The 18743-nt window shown below is 45.0% G+C and overlaps 8 non-coding genes across 8 annotated transcripts; all 8 read left to right on the top strand.

Annotated features, from left to right (window-relative positions):
* The first annotated feature begins 1920 nt into the window (after positions 1-1920).
* On the top strand, positions 1921-1992 carry Trnae-uuc (transfer RNA glutamic acid (anticodon UUC)). Its single transcript has one exon. It is a non-coding gene; the product is annotated as a tRNA-Glu (tRNA).
* A 296-nt stretch (positions 1993-2288) lies between these two features.
* On the top strand, positions 2289-2361 carry Trnak-uuu (transfer RNA lysine (anticodon UUU)). Its single transcript has one exon. It is a non-coding gene; the product is annotated as a tRNA-Lys (tRNA).
* Positions 2362-6165: 3804 nt separating this feature from the next.
* On the top strand, positions 6166-6237 carry Trnae-uuc (transfer RNA glutamic acid (anticodon UUC)). The gene has a single exon. It is a non-coding gene; the product is annotated as a tRNA-Glu (tRNA).
* A 296-nt stretch (positions 6238-6533) lies between these two features.
* On the top strand, positions 6534-6606 carry Trnak-uuu (transfer RNA lysine (anticodon UUU)). Its single transcript has one exon. It is a non-coding gene; the product is annotated as a tRNA-Lys (tRNA).
* Positions 6607-10398: 3792 nt separating this feature from the next.
* Trnae-uuc (transfer RNA glutamic acid (anticodon UUC)) lies at positions 10399-10470 on the top strand. Its single transcript has one exon. It is a non-coding gene; the product is annotated as a tRNA-Glu (tRNA).
* A 296-nt stretch (positions 10471-10766) lies between these two features.
* On the top strand, positions 10767-10839 carry Trnak-uuu (transfer RNA lysine (anticodon UUU)). The gene has a single exon. It is a non-coding gene; the product is annotated as a tRNA-Lys (tRNA).
* A 3802-nt stretch (positions 10840-14641) lies between these two features.
* On the top strand, positions 14642-14713 carry Trnae-uuc (transfer RNA glutamic acid (anticodon UUC)). Its single transcript has one exon. It is a non-coding gene; the product is annotated as a tRNA-Glu (tRNA).
* A 294-nt stretch (positions 14714-15007) lies between these two features.
* Positions 15008-15080, top strand: Trnak-uuu (transfer RNA lysine (anticodon UUU)). Its single transcript has one exon. It is a non-coding gene; the product is annotated as a tRNA-Lys (tRNA).
* Positions 15081-18743: the final 3663 nt, after the last annotated feature.

The raw sequence follows: 18743 nt of genomic DNA, 5'->3' as shown, positions 1-18743 counted from the left end.
GATGCTGCTGCATCCTATCGCACCCTTTTGAAAACTAAGCAAAATTCACACCTAACTTCTCTGCATACTTCCAAAAAGGTTACCAGAAGTCCACAGTACAGCCAAGAGCTAATACTAAGTATCAGAGATACTTCGTTGCACCTGTAAGACTTGGGTTAGTTCACTAAATTCTCTCTAAAGGTGGACAAAATAATTTTTCAATCCATATTGCAGGTATGTAACACTATGCATTTAAGGGTTAAAATTGTATTCTATTGTGTATTCTACTCCAGCAGTGTTTTACGTATATGTATAGTATTTATGCTGTAGAGTGGTGTTTACAAACCCTACTTGATAACAGTGAATGTGCAATCAAGAAAATGTAACAAAAAATTAATATTTAATAATGTTTAATACGATAAAAAAAGTGGTTAAGGCGTCTGACTAGAAATCAGATTCCCTCTGGGAGCGTAGGCTCGAGTCCTACCGACTGCGTCCGTTTTTTTCTTCTTTTCTTTAGGAAGGAGGAGCAGAAAATTTCGCGGTTTGCCTGTCGTTTTGGTACCTCGCCACACCTCTCCTCTCACAGCCGTTTATAGCGCCTGCCCTTTTGATAAGGGCGAATTCCAAGCGTCAGCTTTCGCGTCAGCCGAGCAAAGTCGGGACAAGTCGGGACATACTACAGGATGGCCTGCTTGGAGCAACGACGGAAAGAAAACGTTGATTTAACAGCACACATACTCATACGCGAAAATTTGCGCCCGTTTCGGTGGCCGGGAATCGAACCCGGATCAACTGCTTGGAAGGCGTGATAGTAGCTGTAGGCTCTTTACGAGGTAGGAGGCTGCATCCACACGCATTCGGGTAGCGCCTCCACGCACGCTGCGTCTTTGGGCAGGACTCGTCGCCGCGGCCGCAACGTTACTCACACGATAGTGATGAGCGGTCGCTATAAGGCAGTGTAGTGGGGGACTCCGCGTGTGTAGCGCTTTTTTCGGTCGTATCCGATGTCGCTGGGTGGCAATCCCACTTTCCCTGCAGACAGCTGCTCGGGAATGTGCTCGGCAAGCACGGACGTCATCGGACGTCCGCCCCCAACAAATGCAACTAACAAAATGAGAACAACTACTAAAAAAGTGGTAGGTTGTTCGCCTACCACGCGGGCGGCCCGGGTTCGATTCCCGGCCGATGCATCGTTTTGCTGTTCTCGCTATAATGCCGCCGCGCCGATTGCTCGCTTGAGCTGCGTCAGCCTCAGGAATGTGTAGCAGGATTCGCTGTGAGAAGAACCAAACACGCAGCACGCAAGAGGCCGTACTTGGACGGTCGCGTGCTATTTCTGAACTCTAGCGTCGGCCTGGCCCTACAGGCCGCTGTGTCCAGGTGCCGCAAGGGCGATGTACTGTAAACTTTTCCGTTGAAAAAGCTGCGGCAGCAGTTTAATCTAGCCAGTCGGGAAAGCACGTGTAGCAACACAGCAGATTCTTGAGAAAGCGCGAACTGTCTATCTCTAATATGTGGGACTTACCAAGTTTCCTGGGACGTTTGTTGCAACGTGCCTCGGTAGCGCAGTAGGTAGCGCGTAAGTCTCATAGTCTTAAGGTCGTGAGTTCGACCCTCACCCGGCGCATTTAATTTGCTGTACATAATGGCTGAATTAACGGCGTTGCTGTTGCTAGGGAACGAACTTAATTGTCGTTTGTTATCCCCAAGGAGTCCACGCCTCAGCGTCAAAATGTTTACTTCCAATTATGGCAAGGTACAACTTTGATCTTTCTCCTCCCCTGGTATGATGCAAACTGCAATGAATAGTCAGTTTCGAGCTGTGCGCCATGCCAGTCTGCACGCACAAATACGCTCGCAAACAGAGAACACCACTGAGTCCGGATTCAGCACGAAATGCGGGAGGAGAGGGAGTAAATCTCCCGTTTATTGAGCAAATCCGGTGTGGTCTAGTGGCTAGGATACCTGGCTTTCAGCCAGGAGGCCAGGGTTCGATTCCCGGTACCGGAAGAGAAGTTTTTGCGCACACGTCCCTCCATGTTTTGGCCTTCCAACCTTCGTTTGTCGCCCTCCTTCCGGAGCTTCAACCGAACGTAATCGGGGAAAACAGGCACAAGATGCAATTACTGTCAGCACCGGGATAAAGGCAGAAGAGGCACTGGTCCGCTGTTGGGCTGCTACCAGCGTCAGTGGGAAGTCGGTGAAGTCGCCAGTTGCGCCAGAAGCCAGCAATTACCGTAGTACGCCTACACACGCGTTCCAATTATTCACATTGCTTGCAGCCGCTCCACCCACAACGGGCGTGAGCCCGGATAGCTCAGTCGGTAGAGCATTAGGCTTTTAACCTAAGGGTCCAGTGTTCGAGTCCCTGTCCGGGCGAAGATTTTTAACGCTTCCGTAATGGCTCGTCTCGTAGCGCTGGTAGCCCTGCCGTAACCAGTGCACAGAGTTCGTTTCCTGTCAACATTCTGCGCAGACCGGTTGGATTTTTCACGATTCGAGGGAAGCTTCAGATACGAGCAGTCGTGGCCGAGTGGTTACAGACCCAGTTTCTTGTTATAACTGAGTGGTTGAGAGTTTATGATTTATGATGGATGATAAGATTTTTGAGGAAGCACTATTCGATATGTCTGTCACTGAAGAATTCGTAAGACGCTGTGGGCAGAATGTGGGTTTAATGCAGAGGATGTTGCAAAGCGTGGTGATGAGGTTAAGAAATAAATTGAGGAGATCATCCAGAATATTATTTCTAGAGAGCAACAGAAGAAACACGAGATGCACGAAAGGCTGAATTCTTTATTGCATGAAGCTGACAAACTAAGTAAGGAACTTGAATTTCATTTTTATCCTGCATTATATGATACGCTGCCTTTATGTGAGGCTCTTACTAAGCTAGAGTGTGAAACAAGAAAACTTCTTCTCTTGAAGTGTGCGCTCATGAAAGAAATATTGGAGATTTCAAAGCAGGAGGCAGAACTGTGTTCAAGTCTTGGAGAAGCTACAGAGATTAAGGTAGAGGATGCTCTACCAACAAGTGATGAGACAGCCATTTTCAATCAAAGACTTTGAGTTCTGCAGTCACGAAAGAGTGCTGCTCAACAAGAAAGCGGACTCCCTTCAAGTATAATTAACGAAAGGGAAGCATTCAGAGTCATTAACAACACAAAACAACATATTACTCTAAAGACTTCAAAAATGCCAATGAAACCCCCTCGCAGAAACATTGGTATGGCAGTTCGTCTCAGGCGTAACTCATCTGAATTTACTGAATGCCAAGCAAATAAAAAACTTAGGCCTTCTTCTCTTCCTGATATGGACATACTATGAATGAAAACAAAAAAGAACCTTATTTGGTACTCAGTGAATCTTAAGTTAGTGGAGTTGTATCATTGTCATTTTGTATTGTTTTTAACTGAAGATATTTATTTATGACTGTTCCACATCCCAAAGTGATTTTTATTTTCTATAACTACCTTTAGACTTTGCAAATATTAGTCAGAATATGTTAAATACCAAAAAATTCACATGTTGCGTCTTCAAAGAAAGGGGGTCATGTTATATTCTGAGTTGTCTTATAGTGAGGTAAATACAGACACTTTTTATTATTATATTGATCTGTCTGAAGAAGTTAAGTACCATGCACGAGCTCATACTTGCTTTGAATTCTGCACCTCATGCAGTTGAAAAATTCCTCATTTCCAGCACCTTCATTTGATTAGTTTCTCAAGTAATGAGGAAGCCTTTATTCCACTTTTCTCGCATGTACTGAACAATCTGCTGCTTCAGTCCATGAAATCTTCCCTGTGTTCCCCTGAAAGTGTAGCATGTAGAACTTAAAGCATTTAATTTATTCTTCATCTGACATCAGCTACGAAAATTAACTTGTGTGTTATTAGATTTTCTTTTTGTTGCACAGACTTTTGTGGTCTCTGCTTCAGGAATAACCATTAACTTACAATTATATGTGCGAACCAATTGTTAACTGCAGATTCATAGAGTCATGTATCTCAACCATCACAGATATGATTTTGTATCCATTATTAATCGCTACAATTTACTGTTCTCATAGAATTAAGCAAACTTAATGACAGTAATAATTTATCCTCTTAACTCCCTACAGTGGATCAACAGGAATTGGACATCCAGTTTAAATGTGATGTATGTTCCTAAAAAAACAAGGGACACAGCGCATATTCCCATAGCTGGCAGCATGAAGAAAATTGCTGCCTGCTCACCACTAACCTTCCCACATTTGGCCAAGTTGATGCTGCTGCATCCTATCGCACCCTTTTGAAAACTAAGCAAAATTCACACCTAACTTCTCTGCATACTTCCAAAAAGGTTACCAGAAGTCCACAGTACAGCCAAGAGCTAATACTAAGTATCAGAGATACTTCGTTGCACCTGTAAGACTTGGGTTAGTTCACTAAATTCTCTCTAAAGGTGGACAAAATAATTTTTCAATCCATATTGCAGGTATGTAACACTATGCATTTAAGGGTTAAAATTGTATTCTATTGTGTATTCTACTCCAGCAGTGTTTTACGTATATGTATAGTATTTATGCTGTAGAGTGGTGTTTACAAACCCTACTTGATAACAGTGAATGTGCAATCAAGAAAATGTAACAAAAAATTAATATTTAATAATGTTTAATACGATAAAAAAAGTGGTTAAGGCGTCTGACTAGAAATCAGATTCCCTCTGGGAGCGTAGGCTCGAGTCCTACCGACTGCGTCCGTTTTTTTCTTCTTTTCTTTAGGAAGGAGGAGCAGAAAATTTCGCGGTTTGCCTGTCGTTTTGGTACCTCGCCACACCTCTCCTCTCACAGCCGTTTATAGCGCCTGCCCTTTTGATAAGGGCGAATTCCAAGCGTCAGCTTTCGCGTCAGCCGAGCAAAGTCGGGACAAGTCGGGACATACTACAGGATGGCCTGCTTGGAGCAACGACGGAAAGAAAACGTTGATTTAACAGCACACATACTCATACGCGAAAATTTGCGCCCGTTTCGGTGGCCGGGAATCGAACCCGGATCAACTGCTTGGAAGGCGTGATAGTAGCTGTAGGCTCTTTACGAGGTAGGAGGCTGCATCCACACGCATTCGGGTAGCGCCTCCACGCACGCTGCGTCTTTGGGCAGGACTCGTCGCCGCGGCCGCAACGTTACTCACACGATAGTGATGAGCGGTCGCTATAAGGCAGTGTAGTGGGGGACTCCGCGTGTGTAGCGCTTTTTTCGGTCGTATCCGATGTCGCTGGGTGGCAATCCCACTTTCCCTGCAGACAGCTGCTCGGGAATGTGCTCGGCAAGCACGGACGTCATCGGACGTCCGCCCCCAACAAATGCAACTAACAAAATGAGAACAACTACTAAAAAAGTGGTAGGTTGTTCGCCTACCACGCGGGCGGCCCGGGTTCGATTCCCGGCCGATGCATCGTTTTGCTGTTCTCGCTATAATGCCGCCGCGCCGATTGCTCGCTTGAGCTGCGTCAGCCTCAGGAATGTGTAGCAGGATTCGCTGTGAGAAGAACCAAACACGCAGCACGCAAGAGGCCGTACTTGGACGGTCGCGTGCTATTTCTGAACTCTAGCGTCGGCCTGGCCCTACAGGCCGCTGTGTCCAGGTGCCGCAAGGGCGATGTACTGTAAACTTTTCCGTTGAAAAAGCTGCGGCAGCAGTTTAATCTAGCCAGTCGGGAAAGCACGTGTAGCAACACAGCAGATTCTTGAGAAAGCGCGAACTGTCTATCTCTAATATGTGGGACTTACCAAGTTTCCTGGGACGTTTGTTGCAACGTGCCTCGGTAGCGCAGTAGGTAGCGCGTAAGTCTCATAGTCTTAAGGTCGTGAGTTCGACCCTCACCCGGCGCATTTAATTTGCTGTACATAATGGCTGAATTAACGGCGTTGCTGTTGCTAGGGAACGAACTTAATTGTCGTTTGTTATCCCCAAGGAGTCCACGCCTCAGCGTCAAAATGTTTACTTCCAATTATGGCAAGGTACAACTTTGATCTTTCTCCTCCCCTGGTATGATGCAAACTGCAATGAATAGTCAGTTTCGAGCTGTGCGCCATGCCAGTCTGCACGCACAAATACGCTCGCAAACAGAGAACACCACTGAGTCCGGATTCAGCACGAAATGCGGGAGGAGAGGGAGTAAATCTCCCGTTTATTGAGCAAATCCGGTGTGGTCTAGTGGCTAGGATACCTGGCTTTCAGCCAGGAGGCCAGGGTTCGATTCCCGGTACCGGAAGAGAAGTTTTTGCGCACACGTCCCTCCATGTTTTGGCCTTCCAACCTTCGTTTGTCGCCCTCCTTCCGGAGCTTCAACCGAACGTAATCGGGGAAAACAGGCACAAGATGCAATTACTGTCAGCACCGGGATAAAGGCAGAAGAGGCACTGGTCCGCTGTTGGGCTGCTACCAGCGTCAGTGGGAAGTCGGTGAAGTCGCCAGTTGCGCCAGAAGCCAGCAATTACCGTAGTACGCCTACACACGCGTTCCAATTATTCACATTGCTTGCAGCCGCTCCACCCACAACGGGCGTGAGCCCGGATAGCTCAGTCGGTAGAGCATTAGGCTTTTAACCTAAGGGTCCAGTGTTCGAGTCCCTGTCCGGGCGAAGATTTTTAACGCTTCCGTAATGGCTCGTCTCGTAGCGCTGGTAGCCCTGCCGTAACCAGTGCACAGAGTTCGTTTCCTGTCAACATTCTGCGCAGACCGGTTGGATTTTTCACGATTCGAGGGAAGCTTCAGATACGAGCAGTCGTGGCCGAGTGGTTACAGACCCAGTTTCTTGTTATAACTGAGTGGTTGAGAGTTTATGATTTATGATGGATGATAAGATTTTTGAGGAAGCACTATTCGATATGTCTGTCACTGAAGAATTCGTAAGACGCTGTGGGCAGAATGTGGGTTTAATGCAGAGGATGTTGCAAAGCGTGGTGATGAGGTTAAGAAATAAATTGAGGAGATCATCCAGAATATTATTTCTAGAGAGCAACAGAAGAAACACGAGATGCACGAAAGGCTGAATTCTTTATTGCATGAAGCTGACAAACTAAGTAAGGAACTTGAATTTCATTTTTATCCTGCATTATATGATACGCTGCCTTTATGTGAGGCTCTTACTAAGCTAGAGTGTGAAACAAGAAAACTTCTTCTCTTGAAGTGTGCGCTCATGAAAGAAATATTGGAGATTTCAAAGCAGGAGGCAGAACTGTGTTCAAGTCTTGGAGAAGCTACAGAGATTAAGGTAGAGGATGCTCTACCAACAAGTGATGAGACAGCCATTTTCAATCAAAGACTTTGAGTTCTGCAGTCACGAAAGAGTGCTGCTCAACAAGAAAGCGGACTCCCTTCAAGTATAATTAACGAAAGGGAAGCATTCAGAGTCATTAACAACACAAAACAACATATTACTCTAAAGACTTCAAAAATGCCAATGAAACCCCCTCGCAGAAACATTGGTATGGCAGTTCGTCTCAGGCGTAACTCATCTGAATTTACTGAATGCCAAGCAAATAAAAAACTTAGGCCTTCTTCTCTTCCTGATATGGACATACTATGAATGAAAACAAAAAAGAACCTTATTTGGTACTCAGTGAATCTTAAGTTAGTGGAGTTGTATCATTGTCATTTTGTATTGTTTTTAACTGAAGATATTTATTTATGACTGTTCCACATCCCAAAGTGATTTTTATTTTCTATAACTACCTTTAGACTTTGCAAATATTAGTCAGAATATGTTAAATACCAAAAAATTCACATGTTGCGTCTTCAAAGAAAGGGGGTCATGTTATATTCTGAGTTGTCTTATAGTGAGGTAAATACAGACACTTTTTATTATTATATTGATCTGTCTGAAGAAGTTAAGTACCATGCACGAGCTCATACTTGCTTTGAATTCTGCACCTCATGCAGTTGAAAAATTCCTCATTTCCAGCACCTTCATTTGATTAGTTTCTCAAGTAATGAGGAAGCCTTTATTCCACTTTTCTCGCATGTACTGAACAATCTGCTGCTTCAGTCCATGAAATCTTCCCTGTGTTCCCCTGAAAGTGTAGCATGTAGAACTTAAAGCATTTAATTTATTCTTCATCTGACATCAGCTACGAAAATTAACTTGTGTGTTATTAGATTTTCTTTTTGTTGCACAGACTTTTGTGGTCTCTGCTTCAGGAATAACCATTAACTTACAATTATATGTGCGAACCAATTGTTAACTGCAGATTCATAGAGTCATGTATCTCAACCATCACAGATATGATTTTGTATCCATTATTAATCGCTACAATTTACTGTTCTCATAGAATTAAGCAAACTTAATGACAGTAATAATTTATCCTCTTAACTCCCTACAGTGGATCAACAGGAATTGGACATCCAGTTTAAATGTGATGTATGTTCCTAAAAAAACAAGGGACACAGCGCATATTCCCATAGCTGGCAGCATGAAGAAAATTGCTGCCTGCTCACCACTAACCTTCCCACATTTGGCCAAGTTGATGCTGCTGCATCCTATCGCACCCTTTTGAAAACTAAGCAAAATTCACACCTAACTTCTCTGCATACTTCCAAAAAGGTTACCAGAAGTCCACAGTACAGCCAAGAGCTAATACTAAGTATCAGAGATACTTCGTTGCACCTGTAAGACTTGGGTTAGTTCACTAAATTCTCTCTAAAGGTGGACAAAATAATTTTTCAATCCATATTGCAGGTATGTAACACTATGCATTTAAGGGTTAAAATTGTATTCTATTGTGTATTCTACTCCAGCAGTGTTTTACGTATATGTATAGTATTTATGCTGTAGAGTGGTGTTTACAAACCCTACTTGATAACAGTGAATGTGCAATCAAGAAAATGTAACAAAAAATTAATATTTAATAATGTTTAATACGATAAAAAAAGTGGTTAAGGCGTCTGACTAGAAATCAGATTCCCTCTGGGAGCGTAGGCTCGAGTCCTACCGACTGCGTCCGTTTTTTTCTTCTTTTCTTTAGGAAGGAGGAGCAGAAAATTTCGCGGTTTGCCTGTCGTTTTGGTACCTCGCCACACCTCTCCTCTCACAGCCGTTTATAGCGCCTGCCCTTTTGATAAGGGCGAATTCCAAGCGTCAGCTTTCGCGTCAGCCGAGCAAAGTCGGGACAAGTCGGGACATACTACAGGATGGCCTGCTTGGAGCAACGACGGAAAGAAAACGTTGATTTAACAGCACACATACTCATACGCGAAAATTTGCGCCCGTTTCGGTGGCCGGGAATCGAACCCGGATCAACTGCTTGGAAGGCGTGATAGTAGCTGTAGGCTCTTTACGAGGTAGGAGGCTGCATCCACACGCATTCGGGTAGCGCCTCCACGCACGCTGCGTCTTTGGGCAGGACTCGTCGCCGCGGCCGCAACGTTACTCACACGATAGTGATGAGCGGTCGCTATAAGGCAGTGTAGTGGGGGACTCCGCGTGTGTAGCGCTTTTTTCGGTCGTATCCGATGTCGCTGGGTGGCAATCCCACTTTCCCTGCAGACAGCTGCTCGGGAATGTGCTCGGCAAGCACGGACGTCATCGGACGTCCGCCCCCAACAAATGCAACTAACAAAATGAGAACAACTACTAAAAAAGTGGTAGGTTGTTCGCCTACCACGCGGGCGGCCCGGGTTCGATTCCCGGCCGATGCATCGTTTTGCTGTTCTCGCTATAATGCCGCCGCGCCGATTGCTCGCTTGAGCTGCGTCAGCCTCAGGAATGTGTAGCAGGATTCGCTGTGAGAAGAACCAAACACGCAGCACGCAAGAGGCCGTACTTGGACGGTCGCGTGCTATTTCTGAACTCTAGCGTCGGCCTGGCCCTACAGGCCGCTGTGTCCAGGTGCCTCAAGGGCGATGTACTGTAACCTTTTCCGTTGAAAAAGCTGCGGCAGCAGTTTAATCTAGCCAGTCGGGAAAGCACGTGTAGCAACACAGCAGATTCTTGAGAAAGCGCGAACTGTCTATCTCTAATATGTGGGACTTACCAAGTTTCCTGGGACGTTTGTTGCAACGTGCCTCGGTAGCGCGTAAGTCTCATAGTCTTAAGGTCGTGAGTTCGACCCTCACCCGGCGCATTTAATTTGCTGTACATAATGGCTGAATTAACGGCGTTGCTGTTGCTAGGGAACGAACTTAATTGTCGTTTGTTATCCCCAAGGAGTCCACGCCTCAGCGTCAAAATGTTTACTTCCAATTATGGCAAGGTACAACTTTGATCTTTCTCCTCCCCTGGTATGATGCAAACTGCAATGAATAGTCAGTTTCGAGCTGTGCGCCATGCCAGTCTGCACGCACAAATACGCTCGCAAACAGAGAACACCACTGAGTCCGGATTCAGCACGAAATGCGGGAGGAGAGGGAGTAAATCTCCCGTTTATTGAGCAAATCCGGTGTGGTCTAGTGGCTAGGATACCTGGCTTTCAGCCAGGAGGCCAGGGTTCGATTCCCGGTACCGGAAGAGAAGTTTTTGCGCACACGTCCCTCCATGTTTTGGCCTTCCAACCTTCGTTTGTCGCCCTCCTTCCGGAGCTTCAACCGAACGTAATCGGGGAAAACAGGCACAAGATGCAATTACTGTCAGCACCGGGATAAAGGCAGAAGAGGCACTGGTCCGCTGTTGGGCTGCTACCAGCGTCAGTGGGAAGTCGGTGAAGTCGCCAGTTGCGCCAGAAGCCAGCAATTACCGTAGTACGCCTACACACGCGTTCCAATTATTCACATTGCTTGCAGCCGCTCCACCCACAACGGGCGTGAGCCCGGATAGCTCAGTCGGTAGAGCATTAGGCTTTTAACCTAAGGGTCCAGTGTTCGAGTCCCTGTCCGGGCGAAGATTTTTAACGCTTCCGTAATGGCTCGTCTCGTAGCGCTGGTAGCCCTGCCGTAACCAGTGCACAGAGTTCGTTTCCTGTCAACATTCTGCGCAGACCGGTTGGATTTTTCACGATTCGAGGGAAGCTTCAGATACGAGCAGTCGTGGCCGAGTGGTTACAGACCCAGTTTCTTGTTATAACTGAGTGGTTGAGAGTTTATGATTTATGATGGATGATAAGATTTTTGAGGAAGCACTATTCGATATGTCTGTCACTGAAGAATTCGTAAGACGCTGTGGGCAGAATGTGGGTTTAATGCAGAGGATGTTGCAAAGCGTGGTGATGAGGTTAAGAAATAAATTGAGGAGATCATCCAGAATATTATTTCTAGAGAGCAACAGAAGAAACACGAGATGCACGAAAGGCTGAATTCTTTATTGCATGAAGCTGACAAACTAAGTAAGGAACTTGAATTTCATTTTTATCCTGCATTATATGATACGCTGCCTTTATGTGAGGCTCTTACTAAGCTAGAGTGTGAAACAAGAAAACTTCTTCTCTTGAAGTGTGCGCTCATGAAAGAAATATTGGAGATTTCAAAGCAGGAGGCAGAACTGTGTTCAAGTCTTGGAGAAGCTACAGAGATTAAGGTAGAGGATGCTCTACCAACAAGTGATGAGACAGCCATTTTCAATCAAAGACTTTGAGTTCTGCAGTCACGAAAGAGTGCTGCTCAACAAGAAAGCGGACTCCCTTCAAGTATAATTAACGAAAGGGAAGCATTCAGAGTCATTAACAACACAAAACAACATATTACTCTAAAGACTTCAAAAATGCCAATGAAACCCCCTCGCAGAAACATTGGTATGGCAGTTCGTCTCAGGCGTAACTCATCTGAATTTACTGAATGCCAAGCAAATAAAAAACTTAGGCCTTCTTCTCTTCCTGATATGGACATACTATGAATGAAAACAAAAAGAACCTTATTTGGTACTCAGTGAATCTTAAGTTAGTGGAGTTGTATCATTGTCATTTTGTATTGTTTTTAACTGAAGATATTTATTTATGACTGTTCCACATCCCAAAGTGATTTTTATTTTCTATAACTACCTTTAGACTTTGCAAATATTAGTCAGAATATGTTAAATACCAAAAAATTCACATGTTGCGTCTTCAAAGAAAGGGGGTCATGTTATATTCTGAGTTGTCTTATAGTGAGGTAAATACAGACACTTTTTATTATTATATTGATCTGTCTGAAGAAGTTAAGTACCATGCACGAGCTCATACTTGCTTTGAATTCTGCACCTCATGCAGTTGAAAAATTCCTCATTTCCAGCACCTTCATTTGATTAGTTTCTCAAGTAATGAGGAAGCCTTTATTCCACTTTTCTCGCATGTACTGAACAATCTGCTGCTTCAGTCCATGAAATCTTCCCTGTGTTCCCCTGAAAGTGTAGCATGTAGAACTTAAAGCATTTAATTTATTCTTCATCTGACATCAGCTACGAAAATTAACTTGTGTGTTATTAGATTTTCTTTTTGTTGCACAGACTTTTGTGGTCTCTGCTTCAGGAATAACCATTAACTTACAATTATATGTGCGAACCAATTGTTAACTGCAGATTCATAGAGTCATGTATCTCAACCATCACAGATATGATTTTGTATCCATTATTAATCGCTACAATTTACTGTTCTCATAGAATTAAGCAAACTTAATGACAGTAATAATTTATCCTCTTAACTCCCTACAGTGGATCAACAGGAATTGGACATCCAGTTTAAATGTGATGTATGTTCCTAAAAAAACAAGGGACACAGCGCATATTCCCATAGCTGGCAGCATGAAGAAAATTGCTGCCTGCTCACCACTAACCTTCCCACATTTGGCCAAGTTGATGCTGCTGCATCCTATCGCACCCTTTTGAAAACTAAGCAAAATTCACACCTAACTTCTCTGCATACTTCCAAAAAGGTTACCAGAAGTCCACAGTACAGCCAAGAGCTAATACTAAGTATCAGAGATACTTCGTTGCACCTGTAAGACTTGGGTTAGTTCACTAAATTCTCTCTAAAGGTGGACAAAATAATTTTTCAATCCATATTGCAGGTATGTAACACTATGCATTTAAGGGTTAAAATTGTATTCTATTGTGTATTCTACTCCAGCAGTGTTTTACGTATATGTATAGTATTTATGCTGTAGAGTGGTGTTTACAAACCCTACTTGATAACAGTGAATGTGCAATCAAGAAAATGTAACAAAAAATTAATATTTAATAATGTTTAATACGATAAAAAAAGTGGTTAAGGCGTCTGACTAGAAATCAGATTCCCTCTGGGAGCGTAGGCTCGAGTCCTACCGACTGCGTCCGTTTTTTCTTCTTTTCTTTAGGAAGGAGGAGCAGAAAATTTCGCGGTTTGCCTGTCGTTTTGGTACCTCGCCACACCTCTCCTCTCACAGCCGTTTATAGCGCCTGCCCTTTTGATAAGGGCGAATTCCAAGCGTCAGCTTTCGCGTCAGCCGAGCAAAGTCGGGACAAGTCGGGACATACTACAGGATGGCCTGCTTGGAGCAACGACGGAAAGAAAACGTTGATTTAACAGCACACATACTCATACGCGAAAATTTGCGCCCGTTTCGGTGGCCGGGAATCGAACCCGGATCAACTGCTTGGAAGGCGTGATAGTAGCTGTAGGCTCTTTACGAGGTAGGAGGCTGCATCCACACGCATTCGGGTAGCGCCTCCACGCACGCTGCGTCTTTGGGCAGGACTCGTCGCCGCGGCCGCAACGTTACTCACACGATAGTGATGAGCGGTCGCTATAAGGCAGTGTAGTGGGGGACTCCGCGTGTGTAGCGCTTTTTTCGGTCGTATCCGATGTCGCTGGGTGGCAATCCCACTTTCCCTGCAGACAGCTGCTCGGGAATGTGCTCGGCAAGCACGGACGTCATCGGACGTCCGCCCCCAACAAATGCAACTAACAAAATGAGAACAACTACTAAAAAAGTGGTAGGTTGTTCGCCTACCACGCGGGCGGCCCGGGTTCGATTCCCGGCCGATGCATCGTTTTGCTGTTCTCGCTATAATGCCGCCGCGCCGATTGCTCGCTTGAGCTGCGTCAGCCTCAGGAATGTGTAGCAGGATTCGCTGTGAGAAGAACCAAACACGCAGCACGCAAGAGGCCGTACTTGGACGGTCGCGTGCTATTTCTGAACTCTAGCGTCGGCCTGGCCCTACAGGCCGCTGTGTCCAGGTGCCGCAAGGGCGATGTACTGTAAACTTTTCCGTTGAAAAAGCTGCGGCAGCAGTTTAATCTAGCCAGTCGGGAAAGCACGTGTAGCAACACAGCAGATTCTTGAGAAAGCGCGAACTGTCTATCTCTAATATGTGGGACTTACCAAGTTTCCTGGGACGTTTGTTGCAACGTGCCTCGGTAGCGCAGTAGGTAGCGCGTAAGTCTCATAGTCTTAAGGTCGTGAGTTCGACCCTCACCCGGCGCATTTAATTTGCTGTACATAATGGCTGAATTAACGGCGTTGCTGTTGCTAGGGAACGAACTTAATTGTCGTTTGTTATCCCCAAGGAGTCCACGCCTCAGCGTCAAAATGTTTACTTCCAATTATGGCAAGGTACAACTTTGATCTTTCTCCTCCCCTGGTATGATGCAAACTGCAATGAATAGTCAGTTTCGAGCTGTGCGCCATGCCAGTCTGCACGCACAAATACGCTCGCAAACAGAGAACACCACTGAGTCCGGATTCAGCACGAAATGCGGGAGGAGAGGGAGTAAATCTCCCGTTTATTGAGCAAATCCGGTGTGGTCTAGTGGCTAGGATACCTGGCTTTCAGCCAGGAGGCCAGGGTTCGATTCCCGGTACCGGAAGAGAAGTTTTTGCGCACACGTCCCTCCATGTTTTGGCCTTCCAACCTTCGTTTGTCGCCCTCCTTCCGGAGCTTCAACCGAACGTAATCGGGGAAAACAGGCACAAGATGCAATTACTGTCAGCACGGGATAAAGGCAGAAGAGGCACTGGTCGCTGTTGGGCTGCTACCAGCGTCAGTGGGAAGTCGGTGAAGTCGCCAGTTGCGCCAGAAGCCAGCAATTACCGTAGTACGCCTACACACGCGTTCCAATTATTCACATTGCTTGCAGCCGCTCCACCCACAACGGGCGTGAGCCCGGATAGCTCAGTCGGTAGAGCATTAGGCTTTTAACCTAAGGGTCCAGTGTTCGAGTCCCTGTCCGGGCGAAGATTTTTAACGCTTCCGTAATGGCTCGTCTCGTAGCGCTGGTAGCCCTGCCGTAACCAGTGCACAGAGTTCGTTTCCTGTCAACATTCTGCGCAGACCGGTTGGATTTTTCACGATTCGAGGGAAGCTTCAGATACGAGCAGTCGTGGCCGAGTGGTTACAGACCCAGTTTCTTGTTATAACTGAGTGGTTGAGAGTTTATGATTTATGATGGATGATAAGATTTTTGAGGAAGCACTATTCGATATGTCTGTCACTGAAGAATTCGTAAGACGCTGTGGGCAGAATGTGGGTTTAATGCAGAGGATGTTGCAAAGCGTGGTGATGAGGTTAAGAAATAAATTGAGGAGATCATCCAGAATATTATTTCTAGAGAGCAACAGAAGAAACACGAGATGCACGAAAGGCTGAATTCTTTATTGCATGAAGCTGACAAACTAAGTAAGAACTTGAATTTCATTTTTATCCTGCATTATATGATACGCTGCCTTTATGTGAGGCTCTTACTAAGCTAGAGTGTGAAACAAGAAAACTTCTTCTCTTGAAGTGTGCGCTCATGAAAGAAATATTGGAGATTTCAAAGCAGGAGGCAGAACTGTGTTCAAGTCTTGGAGAAGCTACAGAGATTAAGGTAGAGGATGCTCTACCAACAAGTGATGAGACAGCCATTTTCAATCAAAGACTTTGAGTTCTGCAGTCACGAAAGAGTGCTGCTCAACAAGAAAGCGGACTCCCTTCAAGTATAATTAACGAAAGGGAAGCATTCAGAGTCATTAACAACACAAAACAACATATTACTCTAAAGACTTCAAAAATGCCAATGAAACCCCCTCGCAGAAACATTGGTATGGCAGTTCGTCTCAGGCGTAACTCATCTGAATTTACTGAATGCCAAGCAAATAAAAAACTTAGGCCTTCTTCTCTTCCTGATATGGACATACTATGAATGAAAACAAAAAAGAACCTTATTTGGTACTCAGTGAATCTTAAGTTAGTGGAGTTGTATCATTGTCATTTTGTATTGTTTTTAACTGAAGATATTTATTTATGACTGTTCCACATCCCAAAGTGATTTTTATTTTCTATAACTACCTTTAGACTTTGCAAATATTAGTCAGAATATGTTAAATACCAAAAAATTCACATGTTGCGTCTTCAAAGAAAGGGGGTCATGTTATATTCTGAGTTGTCTTATAGTGAGGTAAATACAGACACTTTTTATTATTATATTGATCTGTCTGAAGAAGTTAAGTACCATGCACGAGCTCATACTTGCTTTGAATTCTGCACCTCATGCAGTTGAAAATTCCTCATTTCCAGCACCTTCATTTGATTAGTTTCTCAAGTAATGAGGAAGCCTTTATTCCACTTTTCTCGCATGTACTGAACAATCTGCTGCTTCAGTCCATGAAATCTTCCCTGTGTTCCCCTGAAAGTGTAGCATGTAGAACTTAAAGCATTTAATTTATTCTTCATCTGACATCAGCTACGAAAATTAACTTGTGTGTTATTAGATTTTCTTTTTGTTGCACAGACTTTTGTGGTCTCTGCTTCAGGAATAACCATTAACTTACAATTATATGTGCGAACCAATTGTTAACTGCAGATTCATAGAGTCATGTATCTCAACCATCACAGATATGATTTTGTATCCATTATTAATCGCTACAATTTACTGTTCTCATAGAATTAAGCAAACTTAATGACAGTAATAATTTATCCTCTTAACTCCCTACAGTGGATCAACAGGAATTGGACATCCAGTTTAAATGTGATGTATGTTCCTAAAAAACAAGGGACACAGCGCATATTCCCATAGCTGGCAGCATGAAGAAAATTGCTGCCTGCTCACCACTAACCTTCCCACATTTGGCCAAGTTGATGCTGCTGCATCCTATCGCACCCTTTTGAAAACTAAGCAAAATTCACACCTAACTTCTCTGCATACTTCCAAAAAGGTTACCAGAAGTCCACAGTACAGCCAAGAGCTAATACTAAGTATCAGAGATACTTCGTTGCACCTGTAAGACTTGGGTTAGTTCACTAAATTCTCTCTAAAGGTGGACAAAATAATTTTTCAATCCATATTGCAGGTATGTAACACTATGCATTTAAGGGTTAAAATTGTATTCTATTGTGTATTCTACTCCAGCAGTGTTTTACGTATATGTATAGTATTTATGCTGTAGAGTGGTGTTTACAAACCCTACTTGATAACAGTGAATGTGCAATCAAGAAAATGTAACAAAAAATTAATATTTAATAATGTTTAATACGATAAAAAAAGTGGTTAAGGCGTCTGACTAGAAATCAGATTCCTCTGGGAGCGTAGGCTCGAGTCCTACCGACTGCGTCCGTTTTTTTCTTCTTTTCTTTAGGAAGGAGGAGCAGAAAATTTCGCGGTTTGCCTGTCGTTTGGTACCTCGCCACACCTCTCCTCTCACAGCCGTTTATAGCGCCTGCCCTTTTGATAAGGGCGAATTCCAAGCGTCAGCTTTCGCGTCAGCCGAGCAAAGTCGGGACAAGTCGGGACATACTACAGGATGGCCTGCTTGGAGCAACGACGGAAAGAAAACGTTGATTTAACAGCACACATACTCATACGCGAAAATTTGCGCCCGTTTCGGTGGCCGGGAATCGAACCCGGATCAACTGCTTGGAAGGCGTGATAGTAGCTGTAGGCTCTTTACGAGGTAGGAGGCTGCATCCACACGCATTCGGGTAGCGCCTCCACGCACGCTGCGTCTTTGGGCAGGACTCGTCGCCGCGGCCGCAACGTTACTCACACGATAGTGATGAGCGGTCGCTATAAGGCAGTGTAGTGGGGGACTCCGCGTGTGTAGCGCTTTTTTCGGTCGTATCCGATGTCGCTGGGTGGCAATCCCACTTTCCCTGCAGACAGCTGCTCGGGAATGTGCTCGGCAAGCACGGACGTCATCGGACGTCCGCCCCCAACAAATGCAACTAACAAAATGAGAACAACTACTAAAAAAGTGGTAGGTTGTTCGCCTACCACGCGGGCGGCCCGGGTTCGATTCCCGGCCGATGCATCGTTTTGCTGTTCTCGCTATAATGCCGCCGCGCCGATTGCTCGCTTGAGCTGCGTCAGCCTCAGGAATGTGTAGCAGGATTCGCTGTGAGAAGAACCAAACACGCAGCACGCAAGAGGCCGTACTTGGACGGTCGCGTGCTATTTCTGAACTCTAGCGTCGGCCTGGCCCTACAGGCCGCTGTGTCCAGGTGCCGCAAGGGCGATGTACTGTAAACTTTTCCGTTGAAAAAGCTGCGGCAGCAGTTTAATCTAGCCAGTCGGGAAAGCACGTGTAGCAACACAGCAGATTCTTGAGAAAGCGCGAACTGTCTATCTCTAATATGTGGGACTTACCAAGTTTCCTGGGACGTTTGTTGCAACGTGCCTCGGTAGCGCAGTAGGTAGCGCGTAAGTCTCATAGTCTTAAGGTCGTGAGTTCGACCCTCACCCGGCGCATTTAATTTGCTGTACATAATGGCTGAATTAACGGCGTTGCTGTTGCTAGGAACGAACTTAATTGTCGTTTGTTATCCCCAAGGAGTCCACGCCTCAGCGTCAAAATGTTTACTTCCAATTATGGCAAGGTACAACTTTGATCTTTCTCCTCCCCTGGTATGATGCAAACTGCAAT

This window comes from Schistocerca cancellata, unplaced genomic scaffold (assembly GCF_023864275.1).
Source record: "Schistocerca cancellata isolate TAMUIC-IGC-003103 unplaced genomic scaffold, iqSchCanc2.1 HiC_scaffold_597, whole genome shotgun sequence".
NCBI lineage: Eukaryota > Metazoa > Arthropoda > Insecta > Orthoptera > Acrididae > Schistocerca > Schistocerca cancellata.
Note: the sequence above shows the minus strand (reverse complement) of the source record. Positions and strands in the feature narration are given on the sequence as shown.